General features: G+C 34.0%; 1 pseudogene; it reads left to right on the top strand.

Annotated features, from left to right (window-relative positions):
- The first annotated feature begins 60 nt into the window (after positions 1-60).
- Positions 61-2543, top strand: LOC150034992 (beta-galactosidase 15 pseudogene; annotated as a pseudogene).
- The last annotated feature ends 16934 nt before the right edge of the window (positions 2544-19477 follow it).

Here is a 19477-nt window from a genome sequence, read left to right as displayed (position 1 = left end):
CTTGTATATAAACACATTGATTCCAACATAAACGAAACGCCTAAAGTTGTAAAATCAAAGATGGTTAACCTTCAATGGCTTGTTCTTCCCCTCCTTGCAACTTTATCTTGCTTTTCTTTTTGTAAAGGAGACAGTGTCTCCTATGATTCAAATGCCATAATTATCAATGGTGAACGGCGTGTTATCTTCTCAGGATCAATTCATTATCCACGTAGCACCGAAGCAATGTGGCCTGATCTTATTCAAAAAGCTAAAGATGGTGGACTTGATGCAATCGAGACGTACATTTTTTGGGATCGCCACGAACCTCGACGACGAAAATATGATTTCTCTGGACATCTAAACTTTATCAAATTCTTCCAACTCGTTCAAGAGGCTGGGCTATATGTTGTGATGAGGATTGGTCCTTACGTGTGTGCCGAGTGGAACTATGGAGGCTTTCCACTGTGGTTGCATAATATGCCGGGAATCCAACTTCGAACTGACAATCAAGTCTACAAGAATGAAATGCAAACTTTCACAACAAAGATAGTGAATATGTGCAAACAAGCCAACCTCTTTGCATCACAAGGGGGGCCAATAATCTTAGCTCAAATCGAGAACGAGTATGGAAACGTGATGACCCCATATGGAAGCGCAGGAAAAACATATATCAACTGGTGTGCTCAAATGGCTGAATCTCTCAATATTGGTGTTCCATGGATCATGTGCCAACAAAGTGATGCCCCACAACCTATCATCAATACATGCAATGGATTCTATTGTGATAACTTTAGTCCTAACAATCCTAAGAGCCCAAAAATGTTTACTGAAAATTGGGTGGGATGGTTCAAGAAATGGGGCGATAAAGACCCTTATAGAAGTGCAGAAGATGTAGCTTTTTCTGTGGCAAGATTTTTTCAATCTGGTGGTGTGTTTAACAACTATTACATGTATCATGGAGGCACAAACTTTGGAAGAACATCGGGAGGTCCATTCATTACTACGTCGTATGATTACAACGCCCCACTTGATGAATATGGAAACGTGAATCAACCCAAATGGGGACATCTCAAACAACTCCACGAATCCATCAAAATGGGAGAGAAGATTCTCACCAACGGCACCCGTTCAGACCAAAAATTTGGTAGCTTTGTTACTTTAACGAAATTCTCCAACCCCACAGTAGGGGAGAGGTTTTGTTTTTTGAGCAACACTGATGCCAGCAATGATGCTACCATAGATTTGCAGGCAGATGGAAAGTACTTTGTACCAGCTTGGTCTGTGAGCATTCTTAACGGTTGCAACAAAGAGCTTTTCAACACTGCAAAGATCAATTCCAAACATCTATGTTTGTGAAGGTGCAGAATGAGAAGGAAAATGCACAACTGTCGTGGGTTTGGGCTCCGGAGCCCATGAGAGATACTCTACAAGGAAAAGGTACATTTAATGCAAACCTTCTTTTGGAACAAAAAGGAACCACGGTTGATTTTAGTGACTACTTGTGGTATATGACAAATGTTGAAACTAATTCAACATCTTCACTTCAAAATGTAACTCTACAAGTGAATACAAAAGGTCATGTGCTTCATGCCTTTGTTAATAGACGGTACATTGGATCGCAATGGGGAAGCAATGGCCAGAGTTTTGTATTTGAGAAACCCATTCTATTAAAAGTCGGAACCAACACCATAACCCTTTTGAGTGCAACAGTAGGATTGAAAAATTATGATGCATTTTATGACACGGTGCCAACTGGAATTGATGGAGGTCCCATTTATCTTATTGGAGATGGAAATGTCACAACTGATTTGTCATCAAATTTATGGTCTTATAAGGTTGGATTAAATGGAGAAATGAAGCAACTTTACAACCCAATGTTCTCACAGAGAACAAAATGGAGCACATTAAATAAAAAATCTATTGGCAGGAGAATGACATGGTACAAAACAAGCTTTAAGACACCCTCAGGAATTGACCCTGTAGCATTGGACATGCAAGGAATGGGAAAAGGTCAGGCTTGGGTAAATGGACAAAGCATAGGTCGATTTTGGCCTTCTTTCATTGCTGGCAATGATAGTTGCAGCGCAACCTGTGATTATAGAGGCGCATATGACCCTAGCAAGTGCGTTGGAAATTGTGGGAATCCTTCCCAAAGATGGTATCATGTTCCAAGATCGTTTCTATCGGATGACACCAACACGTTGGTTTTGTTTGAAGAAATTGGTGGAAATCCTCAACAAGTCATAGTTCAGACCATCACTATAGGAACAATATGTGGAAATGCTAATGAAGGAAGTACGTTAGAGTTGTCTTGTCAGGGAGGGCATATCATCTCTGAGATCCAATTTGCTAGCTATGGAAATCCAGAGGGAAAATGTGGTTCATTCAAAAAAGGTTCATGGGATGTTTCAAATAGTGCTCTTTTGGTAGAAAAGACTTGCATTGGTATGGAAAATTGTTCAATTGATGTATCTGCAAAGTCGTTTGGATTGGGCAATGCTACTAATTTATCTGCAAGATTAGCAGTTCAAGCACTATGCTCAAAGAATCGAGTAATGTAATATATATATATATTATCATTCGAGCTAACAAATTGATTTTCTTTCCTTTTTGTGGTATGATTTATTAATCACAAACCTGAGAGAAATTAGAAACGTCAAAACAAGTTTTTCTTCTTAAAAATTAAAAAAAAATGATAAAATATTATGAAGCTTCGTCTAAATAATCTAAACAACAAATAATCTGTTAGTAGAAATTATCTAACACCCAATAATAATCTAAACATGCTATTAGTATTAGCTTCTATCACTTGTAACATGCTATCAGTAGTAGCTTCTATCAACCATAACCACTGAACACCTTTTTGCCCCTTTCTTGTCGTTCCCAAACATTTATAAGTCCATTTTCTTTTCGATGATAGCTTCTATCACTGATAAACATGCTATTAGTGATAACTTCTAGGCATTCCACTTACATTTTAGTTCGAGATTCAACTTTATTAATTAAATTCACTAAGTTGGCTATCAATGATAGATTTCTATCAAAGATTAAGCTATCAATGATAGAAAATATTAGTAGCTATCACGGATAGATTTTCATTTGCTATTTATAATTATTATTTGTTATAACAATCAAACTTGATGATTGGTTTGTTGGCGTTAAGTCACTTATGAATTGAGTACTTTCAAGTCTTGGCTACGAAACTCGACCTCATAATTCTTGTGAAAAAAGGGGGGAAGCAGAAAAAATTCAGATAAAGGAAAGAAAAATTTTAAAAATAAGAGAAAGAGAATAAGCAAAAACTAAAGAAAGGAAAGAAAATTAAATAGAAAAAAAGAAAGCAAAAACAAAAAAAAATGAAAGAAAAATAAAAAGATAAAAGATAAAAGAAAGGTAAAAAGGGAGAAAGAAAATAAAATAAAATAATAAAATAATAAAAAAGGAAAAGAGAAGAAACAAAAATTGGAGAAATGAATGAAAATAAAAATAATAAAAGAAATAATAAAAAACCAAAGAAAGAAAATAAAAACAAAAAAGAAAAAATCGAAGAAAGAAAAGAAAATTAAAAAAGAAAAGAAAGGGAAAAGGAAAAAAGAAGGAAAGAAAATAAAATAAAAAATAAAGGAAAGAAAATAAAAGGGAAAAATAAGAAAATGAAAGAAAATAAAAAAAATAAAGGAAAGAAGCAAAAATAGGATAAAAGAAAGAATAAAAAAAAGAAAGGGAAGTAACAAAAACTGAGAAAGAAATGAAAAGAAAATGAAAAAAAATGAAAAAATGGATAAAAGAAGCAAAAATCAAAGAAGAGAAAAAAAAAGACTTCAAAAAAATGTGTACAACAAGATAAGACAAGGGAGGGCAAAATTGAAAATTAAAAAAATTTAAAGATTGACTAGTCAACTCATTCATATTTACAAATATTTTAAGGATGTAATACATTTTTAGATTTTTTCTCTTATTCTACTATATATTAAAAATATCCTATATTTAATGGAGTCACTATATTTTCGGAAAAGAGATATAAAATACTAGTAAAAAACTAGTTGAATGTGCACGTGTTTTATCATGTTAAAAATACGTACTTTAGTTGTATTTGATGAAAAATATATGAATGTTATTAGAGGGTTAAATATAAAAAATATTTTATTTGGACTATTTGATTATCTCTTAATTTCAAATTTTAACTTAAAGTCAAAATATTTTGCTTTTTAATTTCGTCATAACCATCTTTTATTTTTTTTTTCTTTTTGGCATTATTTTTCATTTGAATGATTTGATTGTCCTCCTAATTTTAATCTTTAGTTCAAAAACCAAAATATTTATTTATTTATTCTAAAAATTTCGTGATAATCATATATTAGTTTAAAACACATATATCTTTTTTATTATTTGTATGATTTGATATCTTCATAATTTCACACATTAATTTAAATCAAAATATTATTTTTCAAAAAAATTGTGATAATCCTAGTTAAAAGAAAATTCATTTTTACTTACGGGATACACTGATCGTTACATTCAAAAGAAAATTAAAAAAAATCTATGCTATATTCTACTGCATCTGAATCTTGTTTTATGTGATCCTTTAGGTTTGAAGTTGTAACGTTGTTGGGAATGACTTGTCATTTTGATGGTTACAGATCTTGTAGCCAGTAAACGATTACATATCTAATGTTTCAATGAAAGTGTATGACAGTTACAAACATATTGTTTTAAAATCATTTGATTGTTACAGATCTATGTAATGCTAATCGTCTCACACCGATTTCTTCCTAAGGTTAACATAACACTCTTGACAGACGGGCACTCGTCAGAAAAGTCTTGGAAACAAGAAAAAAAATTTTGCTTGGAGAAAATCAAAGAGATGGAAAATAAGGAGAAATAAATCTATCTCTAAAATCAAACTCTATGTCGTCTATTTATAAGAAAATAAAAAAAACATTTTAGATTTAAAATTAATTTTATGTAGTAGAATTAATGGGCATAATATCTTAGTGTGTTCAATCTACCACTGTGAGTTATGAAGACCGAATGATTGACTGAATGTACAACTGACATAGAAGCTTCAATTGCTCAATGTTTGTTGTGGATTTCATTCTTCAACACAAGGAAATCTTATTTCGAATCTCACTATATATCTAATACCTTTTAGCAATTTATGGCTATAATTTGACGAGTGAGAAGGAGTGTAAGGGAAAAATACTAAGTGACTTTTGTTTGATCATGATGATCAAGTTGAGAGTTATATTTCTTTTGATGTTGAATGCTCGTTTTTTAATGTGTATTAGCTCATAATAATAGAAGACTATGACATTATGAATGAATATAGAACCCTTCTTAGGATTCAACGATTACAGTTCCCTCATGTTTTTCTTTCTTAATCTTTGACTTCCTTAATTTTCATTTGGTTTCATCTGGTATTTTCTTGAACATTTTGAAACAAAAGGTTAGGGTGTGGGTGCTAAGACACGCGCATAAGGGCAGGCTTATGGGTGCTAGACGACACGCTGCAATGCGCTAGGCATGGACAAGCATTGTTGAATGCAAAGGATGAGCAGACAGACGCTGCTGAATGCAAAAAGGGTGTGGAGTGCATGGTTGGCGCGCATGTGACAATGCACGGGTGTGCGTGAGGTATCGATTGCCCAACGATGCATCCACAGGCTCCAACAAGCTAGTCTTCTTCAACTTTTAGCCGACAGCCCCTTGATCAGACCCTCGTTTCCAATTGCATTTTCAGCACAAAATTCTCCATTTCCAGCCGAATTGAATAAAACTTTCTTACATAAAAACTTAAATAACCTTTAAAGAAACTAACCTTTGAATTTGAGCCTTTGAATCCTCTTCACCGGCCAAAAATCAACTCATATCTTCACCACACTCAGGTTTGCCCGAATTTTAGACCAGCTTTTGGTATCCTTTGATTTTCACCACCTTTCGATCAAGATTCACCATGGTTTCCCTCCATCGTCTACTTCTTTGATCTTTATGAGATTTGGCTGAAGAAATTCTCGGTTTTCAAAAGTGAGTTGTGAACACTGGCCAATTCTACCTCCCTTTTTATATGCAACCAGCAACACATTCCTTGCCTCACTTAATTTCTTGCCAGCTCCTCCTCCAACTTTTCAACCAACTAAATCTTGTTTATCTCATACCTCATCCATTATCTTGAAATTCATATAAAAGAAATTACTTAACATTATACAATTTTTACTCAAATTCCCTAAACAATTTTGAAAACTTCTAACTCTATGCCTCTCGGGTCTCACACCTCTTTCATTCCCTTTCTATATTTACAATCCTTAGGTAATTTCCTTCACATAGTTTAACTTCTTTCCCCTACATTTCCTATTTAGCCTTAGTTCTCCTTAAAAAGTAACAATATCCTTTAAAAAATTCCCTTTTTATTTTCATATTCAACACTTAGACTAAAATTCGCTCAAGTTGCAACCTTAATTTCACAGAGTTCACTTTAATTCATGCAAATCAATCCTAATGAGTTATTTAAATCTAACTTAAGCTTAAGTAAAATAACAAAAATTTAGTAAAATAACAAAGATTTAATGCTTACAAGTTATGACTACCTTATTGAAATTTTTTCCTTGAAATTCAGTGAACGTCATCAGGAGAATAGATGTGGCTACTTGGTTTTCATCCGATCTTCACCCTCCCAAGTTGTTTCTTCTACTATGTAGTTTCTCCACAGCGTTTCAACCAATAGCATCATCTTGTTTCATAACACCTACTCCTTCTTGTCTAGTATCCACAAGGGCTCCTCCTCATATGATAAGTTTTCCTTTAGCTACATGGGTTGAGACCCAAGAACATGCGTCAATCTAGGACATATTTCCTTAAGAAGGATACATGAAAGGCATCGTGATTTTTAGATAACTCCATAGGTAGTGTTAACTGATAGGCTGATGGCCCTATGCGTTCCAGAATCTCATAAGGTTCGATGTATCTCGGGCCCAGTTTCCCTTTCCTTCCAAAATGTAGGACACCTTTCCATGGAGATAATTTGAGGAAAACCCTATCACCAACCTCAAATTCTAAATCCCTACGTCGTTTATCTGCATAACTCTTATGTCTATCTCGAGCTGTATTCAATTTCTCCTTGGTCAGCTTCACATTTTCAATAGCAGCTTGAACTAGTTTTTGTCCCAATAACTTCCTTTCTTCAACTTCATCCCAGCATAAAGGACTTCTACATCCCTTTACCATAGAATGTTGTTTACAGTGCTATTCTGATGCTGGAACGATAACTGTTATTGTAGGCAAATTCTATCGATGGTAGATTAGAATCCCAGCTTCTTTTGAACTATAGTACACAGACATGTTGCATATCCTTCATGATTGAGTAAACAAGCATAAGACGGAAGCAGACAGAATCATTAGGTACTCTAATTACACTTCATTTGAGTTCAAAGCATGCAAAGAAATAGTTTCAATAGAAAGAGGGTTTTATGTGTGTATACCTTTGTTGATTTCCTCTTGCTCCTTGCTTAATCCACAAAATTGAAACTTCAAAACTCTAGTAGACCACCAGGCTCTTCTCTACCATTCTAAGCCTAAGATTGAGGGGTGGAAACTCAAAATTGAGGGGGATTGAGTGTGATCAAGAGAGTTTGAAGGCGAAAACAATTATTGCTTGAAATTCTCAGAAAATAAGATTGCATGAATGTAATCTCCTGAAATTTGGAGTATTCATCAAGATAGATCGTGCAAGCACTAACTTATTCAGCTAATTAAGGCTTCCATCAGCACTAAGTGAGTGGCCTAAGTGTTGAAATGTGGAAAAATGCACTAAAAATCAATGTTGGATTTTTCACTCAAATTAAATTTTAATTTTAATTTATCATTTTTAATTCTAATTAATTTTACTTTAAAATTAATTTAGATGAAAATAAAATTCAATTCTAAAAATTGAATTTATAAATAAAAATTGATTTATTTAAATAAATAACTTAATATCAAATATTAAATTAATAAAACACCTAATTCAAACATGAATCTTATTCATGTATTCAATATTTAAATAAATATTTAAATATTTTAAACTCTCCGATTACATTTAATTTAGATAAATTTAAACGTTTAATTATATTGACTATAATTATCCAAACCCTAAAAATAAAATCGAATATTTCAAATTCCAAACCCTAATTTCGAATTTGAACACTTGAAATTCGCTCAATTTTCTAATCCAAGGTTTAATCTTTTACGAGCTCGTAGAGAGACTTTTTCAGAAAAAAAAAAAAAAAAAAAACTCTTCAACCAGATATTTCAGCAAACTTTTAATCTTCTTCTAATTGTAGGTATGTAGATCCAGCTGAAAGACACCTCAAACTTCACTCAAAAGAGTGCTAGGTGCGTGTATCAGAATAAAACCACCTCATGCGTTCACAGATTGTGGATAAATCCACTATTAAGGTTTTTTTATTTTCAATTCCTTTATATTGAATTAATTATAAAATTAATTAAAAACTAAATTTAATTAATTCACAATTAATTAAATAAAAAATTTCAAAATATAGTTTCTGAAATTGAATTGAAAATGGAAATTAATTTGATTTTTAATTAATTAAACATATTTCATTAATTAAATAACAATTTAATATAAACCCTAATTTGAATTTGAACTTTTTAGAATTCAAACCTTAATTATAATTCGAACATTTTCAAACTGAAATTCAATTTGAACAATTCAAATTGATATCATTCTATATTCATTCAATTCAATAATTCAAGGTATGTTTTACGAGCTAATAAAGGGACCTTATAGACCTATAGATCATGAGTTCCAACGATTTAAGATTAATTGGCTAAAACTCTTTAGACCAAATTAATCAGTATTCCTTAACTACCAAGTCACACCACTATAGCTCGTTAATTGCACTCTCCTCACTATAGATATATTTATGGCCAGTTGATTTAACCATAATCAGTAAGTAGACGTTTCACAGGTGGTTTGTAATCCCGAATAAACCAACTCTCACCTATGCAAATCTAAGGATAATCCCGAATAAACAGGAGTTCATAATTAGCTCGGGATTAAGATCGAGTTACCTAGATCATCGAAGAGAAATAGTGTAAGCCCTCTCTTCTTCTACTCTTTCTTAAAATATTATGAAGCATATAGTTGAGATTGAACTCGGGACTCGAGATAAAGTTTGATGTGGATCTCTTGTTAAGATTATAATTAAAAATAAAAAGATTTGGATTGACGTTTGTTTCATTTAGGAAGAGGAAATAAGGATTTGAGGAATAATTTAGGGGTAACAGACCTAGTTAAGCATGTAAAATAAATTCGATGATGAATTTTGCATATGCGGGATAGGTGAAAGTCAATTGTCAAAGTCAACGGTCAAATAGACAAAGTCAAAGTAGAAGAAAAGTCAACATTTTGAAAAGTGGTGAAATTTTGGTAATTTCTGAGTTTTAAAAATTTGGCTTGTTTAAGGCTTATTGGGCATAAATGTGCTGGAAATTAAAGGAAATTAATGGAAAATGATGAAAACCGAGAGGAAGAGGAAAAAAGAGAATTTGAGAGATTTTGGAAAATTTGAGGTACTTTCTATTGAAATTTCTTATTGGATGGCTTTGAGGTCAATGATTAATCATCTGGGCACGTGTTAAACCGGAAACTGAAGCTGAAAAATGAAGAGCAAAAGGGAATTTCGATTTTTTTTTAGTTTGGCCGACCGAAGAAGATGAAAAACTTGTTTCCGAATTAGGGTCGTCATGTGAAGGCAAATTAGGCAAAATGCAACCAAATTAAATAGGAAGTAAAGAAGAAGCTCGTATGAGGCTTTATATGAAGAAATTTGGCCGCAAAAGTAAGGAAAACGAAGAAAAACAGTGGCGATAGAGTTATCGTGAAAAAAGAGAATGCTCGGGTTTTTAGAAAATTCGTGGCGTTAGAGGCTAATTCAAAGCTCCAACTTTAAACTTAAGTTACTTATAAGATTCTTCTAGAACTCTATGGTCTTTAATCAGATCATTGTTGGCTGGAATTTATGAATTTAAGTTCTAAAATTTCTGCAACTTCGCGCCGGAAAAACATGGGCACCGTGGAGAGTTTGGTCAATTCCGGGAGATCTAGGGCAATTCGGAAGTCCAAACTTTGAGGTAAGTTAATTTAGAGGATAGGTAAAAGGTTTATATAGGCTAATTAAGCTTTAACTGGCCAAAACATGATGAATTTATGTCGGAAACGCTCACCGAAAAAATAGAGGCCAAATCTGGAAATTTCTGGGCTGGAGGTTGAAGAAAGAGTTGACTTTCCTGGTTTGACGCTTGTCTGTCATCTATTGTCCGTCATTAAAAGCTGAAAAATTAATTTTAGGTTAATTTAGGTGTTCTCAAGCATAATTAGGGATCCAATTGGTATTGTTATGATTTGTTATGATACATTAAACCTGAAATTAGAAGATATTGGGATCTAAGTCAACTATGAAGTTGATTAAGGGGTTAATTTGAAGTAAACCCTAATTGGATTAATGAGAAAAATTAAGGAAAATTGGAATAGAACTAGTTCATATTGAAGATTAATTTTAAGGTGTCGAGTAAATTTTAGAGTAATTGAAGGACCGATTTACAAAGCAAAGTCTACCTTGGATCAAATTAGGGATTTGACAAAAGTTTAAGTGAAATTGGTTATACTTGAAGATTAATGTTCAAATAATTGGATTATGGTCATGTGAAGCATAACTAGAGGATTATCAATATAATTTCAGGATAAACGGGAGATGGAGAAACCAAAATTATTAGGAGAAGCCGATTAACAGTGAGTGGTTTATTTTTAAATGTTTTGATATAGAATGTAATTATATATGATAATATGCTATGATTTATAAAATGTGATGGGGGCTACCGGGGTCAGATGTGTTTCAGTAGCATCGTTCAGACGATCAGGGGGCTACCGGGGTCAGATGTGGCCAGAGTATACCGGTAAGTCAAGAGGAACCTGCGCCTTTAGCACCACCCAGGCTATCAGGGAGCTACCATCGGGGTCAGATGTGGCCAAAGTATATCGGGGAGTCCAGAGTAACCTGGGCCTATGGTGTGTATCTATGCCTAGCCTTGATGCAGCTCTGCGTGCACATATGACCTTATGATTTTGTTTTCACCACGGGGCGCATTCTTTGTCCAGAGTAACCCGCCGTTGTAAACGAGTATTTGGGTACAGGGTCGGTGTGGTTTTCTGATGACGCCCGAATGTTTTATAATGTGATTTATATGAAATATGATCATGCCATTGTTTGAGTAACACGAGTTTGAGCTATTAATAAATCTTATATACGTTTCCAACAATTTATAGAATATTTTTTTATAATTCATTGATGTTTGGAAAGAGAAAATTTATGTTTATACTAAATTACCACTCACTACGCTTTAGCTCATGCTTTACATGTATTATGTTTTTCCCCACCCCAGGTAGCGATAAGTTCCTGGTGCCTGCTGAGCCGTCAAACGCCACTAATGTTATTAAAACATATGTTGTATTGTTTGTGCATGTATATGAAATTATTCCAGTACAGCTAGAACTTGTGAGGTACATGTCATGGGAGGTTTTGTTCAAAATCATCCTTACCGTTGGTCTATAAATCTCTTTAAACAGTATTGTAATTTAAACTGAATCAAATTCCTAAACTCTGTTAATGAACATAGATTATTTTTGGAAATGGGTTTAGATGTCTGGGTTCGATCTTTAGTACAGGATATGTTAAGAGTTGGGACGTTAGATGTCATAGAGAGAAGTGATGTTTAATGTCTTCATGCTTCGTTCTAGGTTAGAAGGAAAATCTAGAACGAGGTGTGACAAATAGTCAGTCTTAAACAATAAACAGCGTTATAAAGTACGAGTGACTTATTTCTTGGTTCGATCTTACGCAAACTCATTGCATAGAATGCCCCCACTTCTCATATCCATACATAAGCGAATTAGGATCACTTTGTTTATAGTACCTTACAACAAATTGTAACAACTATAGCGTGGGCAGCATTCGATAGTGTTATCAGAATAAGACAACCAACCTAAAATTCAAGTATTCATATAGTAGCCATGGATCTTAGTTTATTGGATTAATAATTTATAAGCGCAATTTATAGATTCAATGACAACCAACCTTTATTGAAGTAATGTTGAATAACATCTTTATTGATAATTGAAGGAGTATATAAGCATGCAGCAGAAGCAACAAGGATCAATAAGTATTCTAATTCATTAATTTTGGCTGTATATAAAGCATGTTCATACCATAATAAGAGGGTTTTAAGTCATACCTTTGCACAACTTCTTTAATAACTGTAGATATATTATGTCCATTAAAGTCCATAGTTGCACTCCCTTCAGTGTAGATATATTATGTCCACTCGATATAACCATGATTAGTAAGTTAACCCTTCACAGGTTGTTCGTAATAATGGCTGGGTCAAATGTCTATTTTACCCCCAAGATTACATCTTGTTCCTTAAATTCCAACTAATCCTCTAATGAACAATTGGTTTGTGATCCAGTCACTAAACCAGATCCCTCTCAGCCCAGTGAGAGGGTGGGGCCCCTTGTTCAAGACCTAGATTCAGTACTTATGTCACACCTCACCCCAGATCACCCTCTTAGCCTAGAGAAGGGCGTGACTGCAGTAATTATCAACCCATAGGCTGACACTTACTACGTAAAAACTCTTGCGGAATAACTCTGATACCAAATATAAATTATATGCAACGGGACGGCTGTAGGCCCACAATTTATTAACTTAGAAACTTAATATGTTTAGAGTATTTACATCATTAGATTTATAAGTCCCAAAACCCATAAACCCTAGTCCCTATATGAACAATAGTAACATGTGTACAATATTAACAGTAACCACCTAGCAAACGGTTACAAGTCTTTTGGTCCTTTAGTGGCAGAGCAGATATTGAGCTGTCTTCAGAGAATTTAAAAGCTACCTGGGGGGGTGGGGTACAAAAACATTTGAAAATGGGGTGAGCTTACGCCCAGTGAGTGACCGAGAAAACATAGTAAATTCTTATGCATAATTTCATAAAATAGTTTTGTCTGAAATATAAACTTTTGCAGCATAAATATTTTCCAAGCGTAATGTATATAAAATTGTTTTAAACATAAAATAGTAAAATCATTTCTCAAATCAAAGTACTATATATCTGGTAAAATAATCCCAACACCAACTACTAGCCCAGAGAGAACCCTTTTGCTGAATCTCTGACTTTATTCATCTGTGGCCACACTAAGTACCTTAACACATTAGGTACTACTGCTCAGATACCTTCTCCTTGTACTTCAGTATCGAGCTACTAGGATACCTTCTCCAATGTACTTCAGTATCCCGTTGGCTTGGTACCTTTTCAAACGTACTTCAGTACCAATATATACCTTTTCCTTGTACTTCAGTATCTAGTTGGGTGGATGCCTTCTCCTTGTACTTCGACATCACATTTTACCAAAACTATTTATAAACAACTTTTCTCTTTAAAGCATGTACAGTATAACACATATACAACATAGATTTAAAGACGGTAATCGTGCTGGATAAAATCAATACATATACATATGTAAATAGTTTTTCAACAATATGCATGAGTTCAAATCACAATTCAAACTTGCTTGGAAACCACTTTAGAAAACTAGTAGGCATGAGAATTATTTTCGCAAAAATGCTTTCTATAAAACGTTTGCATCAAAACAGTTTAAAAACGTTTTAGTTCGAAAACATTTTGGCCACTCACCTCGAACTCTTAGGAACTTTTCACTCTAGTAGCTCCTCTGGTTCTTTTTCACCCCTAGAATCGAGATTCAACTTTCAACTTAGATTACTTATAGTTCTGAACCTTATTTTGAAATACTTCCTTCTACAAACATATTCTAAAATGTCTTAGGAATCTTACCCTAAACGTTAAGCTCATAATTCCTCGTGGTTTGGCCGGAATCTCAAAATCTTCAAGACTGACCCAAACTGATCCGACAGTCTGACCCTTCTGCCTTCTTCTCAATCTCCAACCTAGTTTCTTTGAGCCTTTGCCTCCGGCAGCCCTACTCTGAAAACTAGATTTCCAGAGCTTCCAGTTGGTTTTAGAATCACTCCAAATGCACGAGTATATTGGAAGATCTCATCGTCCAAATTTGACAAATACCTCTAAACCCTCACTGCCCTCTACTTTCTCTATGAAATTTATGATTTCTGTGTGATTTGAAAATGAAATCCCAACTCCCTATTTATAGTCCTTCAAATTGCTCGTGGGATTGACAGCATCTACTTGGCTGCATGGCCAAATGTTTAATCCTCCCTTTATCAACGTAAGTTGACTTCATCTTGGTTGAATGTGTTCTTCCCAAACGCATTCAACACAATTTCTTAGGGTTTAAGAATTTCTCTTAATCGGACACCTAGATTTTAATTGACATTTTCCCTTACATCTTCAAGCTTTGTATGTATTCAAATTAGGGTTTTTCCATGCATAATCCACCCAAACGCATCCAAATATATTGCCCAGAAGCTTGCTCGGCCTTCAATGCATAAGCGAGGCGTGGGTGTGACGTTCGAATTCGACAAAGCAAGGCTAGCATAGGCGCTCTCGCTCTTTCTGCTCTCGGTAGTGTCGCTCTTTCCCACTTTCTCGCTAGTCTCGCTCTCTTCACTCTCGCTCTCTTCAGCAATCTCGCTGGTCTTGCTCTCTCCAGCTTTAACTTTTCTCTCCACTCTCGCTCTCTCCAGCTTTCTCGCTGGTCTCGCTCTCTGCCATCTTCTATCCAATCTCGCTCTCTCCCATTTCCTCGCCAGTCTCACTGGTCTTGATCTCAATGATCTCACTCTCAACGATCTCGCTGATCCCACTCTCAACGATCTCGCTCTTAGCTATTGCGAACATTGTTCTCCGTACACGTTTGCTCACCACTTTGTGATACTTTTACACGGATCTTCTAGGATAATTCCAAAATAATATTTTCTATATTTTTCCTTAATTCCTTACTCCGTACTTCACCTAATTTTTCATACTTTTCCGTATTCTTCCCCAAATTTTCCAAACTTAATCTTCATATTATTCCACATTAATTCTACGTACTTAATTTCTATATTTATTCCCACTTAATAATTTTCCCCAACTTTTCCAATATTATTTTCTCCTTTCAAATCTCCATTCCTTCTTTCACCAATTACACTAACTGTTTTCAATAACCTATTTATTATACAAATTTCATTGCAATTTGACCAATTAAAGCTCAACTTAAATTATTCAAGGAAAATCTACTTAACACTTAGAAATTTCCTTCCGCTTAACTTAGGATTTAACTTTCACTTAGTTAATTCCTTTTATCACTTGCTTAAGTAAGGAAAATAGAAATCCGGGTTTCACAACTTACGAGAAACATCTTTCTCCTATCCCTAAATCGGGTAGGTGTGAATTCCATTTTGCACCCTATGTCCCCAGCTACCCGATCTTACCCCTGAAATTGGAGGCTTATTGAGCGGGGTCGTTGAGCCAACCTTCACCTATTAAAATCTAAGGATAATCCCAATTAAACAGGAGTTCATAGTTAGCTTAGGATTAAGATCGACTTACCTAGGTCATCTAAGTGTAATAGTCAGTCTTATATAGTAAACAACGTTATAAAGTAAGAGTGACTTATTTCTTGATCTGGTCTCCTGCAAACTGATTGCATAGGACACCCCCGTTCCTCATGTCAGTACATGAATGAATCTGGATCACTTCATTTGTGGTATCTTTACAACAACTTGTAACAACTACAGAGTAGGCCGCGTCCAATAGTGTTACCAGAATAAGGTACCCAACCTTAATCATGTACTATAGACTATTTTAGCTATTTACTCAAACTTGATCCATCTTCATGTCTCTACATAAAGTTCACATATTAATATAATAGCCATAGATCTTAGTTTATTGGATTTAAACTTTTACGTATGTAATTTATAGAATATGTTTATCTTTTTACAAACTACGAGTTTTAGGATATAAAACCCAACAACAATAGAATATGTTTAACTTTATAAATTGCCAGTTTTAGGACATACAACCCAACAATACTCCCACTTGGACTAAAACTCCAGTGTATAAATATATACAAATATATACATTGTTGAGTATAGTGAAAGAACAAAAACAAAAGTATAAATACAATAAACTAGGGCATTAGAGACCTATTATTTCTCACATTTGCTCTAATAGAAAGTATCTCATAGTCCTAGTCCCACTAGGTGACCCTCAAACACTTTATCTGAGATGGTCTTTGTAAATGGATCAGCTAAGTTGTCTTGTGAGGCTATCTGCGTGACAACTATGTCTCTTTTATGTACAATATCCCTGATGAGATGGTAGTTCCGCTCGATGTGCTTTCCACGTTTATGGCTTCAATGTTCTTTTGAGTTTACAACTCCTCCACTGTTATCACCATATAGGGTGACTGGCAAATGCATATTTGGAATCACTTCCAAATAAGTTAGGAACTTTTTAAGTCATACTGCTTCTTTTGCTGCTTCACTTGCAACTACATACTCAGCTTCCAATGTGGGGTCAGCAATACAACTTTGCTTGATACTCCTCACTATGTATACCCCATTTAGAATGAATACTAACCTTGAAGTTGATTTCCTTGAATCAATCACTACAAGAAATAATAGATACGATAACACTTTTTTTAGTTATATTTATATAACTAAAATAATATGCTATCTTTATCATATAATAGCACTTTTTTAACGCTATAATAAAATATTTATAGCTTTAATCTTATGCTATTGTAAGGTATTTTGGTCTTTTCTAATAGCCATAATTACAATAATAATCTTTTGATGGCACTTTTTTTTCACTATATAAATTTTGTTATAGCTTTGCTCGTGACTATAAAAGGCTCAACTTTTTTTTTTTCTCAACAAGAATAATTTGTATATGATTTTTTATATTTGTGTTAAAAATAAACTCATGACTCGAGTTCAGCCCACACATATTAAATATTTCATAACATATTAAATACCATGACTGTCATTCATAATTGAAAATTTATAAATATATTAATATTGAAAAAAAATGTAATCATTTTTTTTAGAACAAAGTATACAAATGATACAAAATAAAGTAATGTATCTTTCATGTTTATTTTTGCAAGTAAATAAAATATTTTGGAAGCATTCTTTGTTCAATTGTATTTCCTAAGATTCTCTTAATCTTCCAATGGATGGACAGTTCTTTTGAAGGTTGATTTGTACTTTTTGATGGATACCTATTAAACAAAAAAACATAGACACATATTAAATAAACAAACATAACAAAAGAAACCTAATAAATAACACAAGTCATTTAGAAATCCACTGGCACCAAACCAAAACAACAAATTACATAGTTGAACATCTCAAACTTATAAACCCAACACATCATTTTTAAAATCCAAAACCAAAGAAAAGATTGATAAAAAGATAATAATAATAACCTTCGGTATCCTCCATTAGTCGGAACCATGTGATTCCTATGTTCAATCTGTTGGTTAGCTTTAAGCGGCCCTTTGCTAGTTGTTTAACGATGGCTATCCGTACGGAGAGTTGTAACATAGGATTCGAAACAACCCAGGCTTCAGTAAAATGAATAGGGTCTTATAGTTCTATTTTGGTTATTGTCTTCTATTTCGGAGGCATACTCATATCGTTTTGTTAAATCTGAAAAATGGCAGGTCTACACTTACAGAATTATTAAGTATTAATAATGTCTGACCAAAAGTGGTACCTAAATGACTATCGAAATATGAGTTATTCTGAAGGTAGTATTTAGTGAAGAATGTCTTGATGTAGTATCGTAGCAAAAGTATAATCTTGTGTACATTATTAAAATTGCTAAAACTTGATTGGATTTATAATTTCAGAATGACGAGTTAAATAATACAAGTGTTGGCATTGGATAAACTGGTCGGGGATAATTATGTGAATTGGAATTCAAACTTGAACACAATACTTCTGATAGACAATTTGCGATTTTTCATAACTGAGGATTGTCCTCCCATTTTTAGCTCTAACACAAATCAAAATGTTCGAGATGTGTATGACAGATGGGTCAAAGATAATGATAAAGCCCGTGCTTATATCCTCACCAGCTTATCTGATGTTTTGGTAAAGAAGCATGAGGATATGAGTACTTCCAAAGAAATTATGGAATCTCTGCAAGGGATGTTTGGACAATTGTCCTTCACCCTAAGGCATGATGCCATTAAGTACATTTACAACAGTCGCTTCAAAGTGGGGACCAATGTTCGTGAACATGTCCTAGACATGATGGTCCACTTTAACGTGACAGAAGTAAATGGTGCTATCATGGACAAGAGAAGTCTAGTTGGTTTTATTCTAGAATCTCTTCTGAAGAGTTTTCTGCAATTTTGAATACATTAAAGAATAAAATTGAATACAACTTGACTACTCTATTAAATGAGCTACAGGCGAACCAGACAATGTTGAGAACAAAGGGTCTAGAGTCAGAAGTAAATGTTACTACTGTCGAGAAGAGAGGAATATCCTCCAAGCCTGAAGTTGACCATAATAAAACCCATACCTCATACATTACAACTCTTGAACAAAAATTCATAGGTAAATCTATGAATGAAACAATTCAAAAAATATTTCCGTCAAATTTCCATTATATTCCAACCCATCCTCAAAAAACTCGTTTATTCTATGAATTTATTCTTGTTGATACCGACTCAATTGATAGGGGAAGAGTTGATAGTTAAGGCAAAAGGCCTTGAAGGGATGAAAGATCCCAAATTTTGAAATTTATTTGATAACGACAATGCTTGAGGAGTTTTTCCTTTTCGATCCTCCATTATCGTTGATGATTCGCCTTTGATAAATTGATACGCTTGAGAATACAATGCTTTGGTTTGAGGAACTGTTGATCGTTGCTGTTGTTCTTGATCTTGATCATGCTTTTCTTCTTTCTTGCAAGTGGACTTCATTTGCTCTTTTCTCTCTCTCTTTCACTCTCTTCTTTAGTTTTTCCTTGATGAAATTCTCGACTGAGGTAATCAGGAAGGGAGTTTGTACTTCCTTTTATAGCTTCAATTTTGAAATCAAAACAAGAAAGTATTGCTTGCCATCGGGCAAAAATTTCCTCGTCTTTAAAGAATATGAGTATTCCTGTGAAGAAGGGCAAAAGGAAAGGGAAGAAGAAGACTACTGGAAAGAATGGCAAGGATAACGCTGCAGTTAAAGGGAAATGTTTCCACTACAACGAAGAAGGGCACTGGAAGAGACACTGCCCTCAGTATGTTGCCGAGAAGAGAGTAGAGAAAGGTAACCAGGCTAACTTGACCTTGGGACCATTTGCTCAGCTCATCTAGTGGGAGAAGTTGCAACTTGATTTTACTTCGTTTTAATCTTGTACAGAACAAATTGTATATATTTTTGGGATAAATGAAATGTTCATTTTAAAAAATTATGTTTGTTTTAGCAACCTATGTGATGAACCAAATTTT

Source organism: Benincasa hispida, chromosome 7 (genome assembly GCF_027475165.1).
Source record: "Benincasa hispida cultivar pf3 chromosome 7, pf3_genome.v1.1, whole genome shotgun sequence".
NCBI lineage: Eukaryota > Viridiplantae > Streptophyta > Magnoliopsida > Cucurbitales > Cucurbitaceae > Benincasa > Benincasa hispida.
Note: the sequence above shows the minus strand (reverse complement) of the source record. Positions and strands in the feature narration are given on the sequence as shown.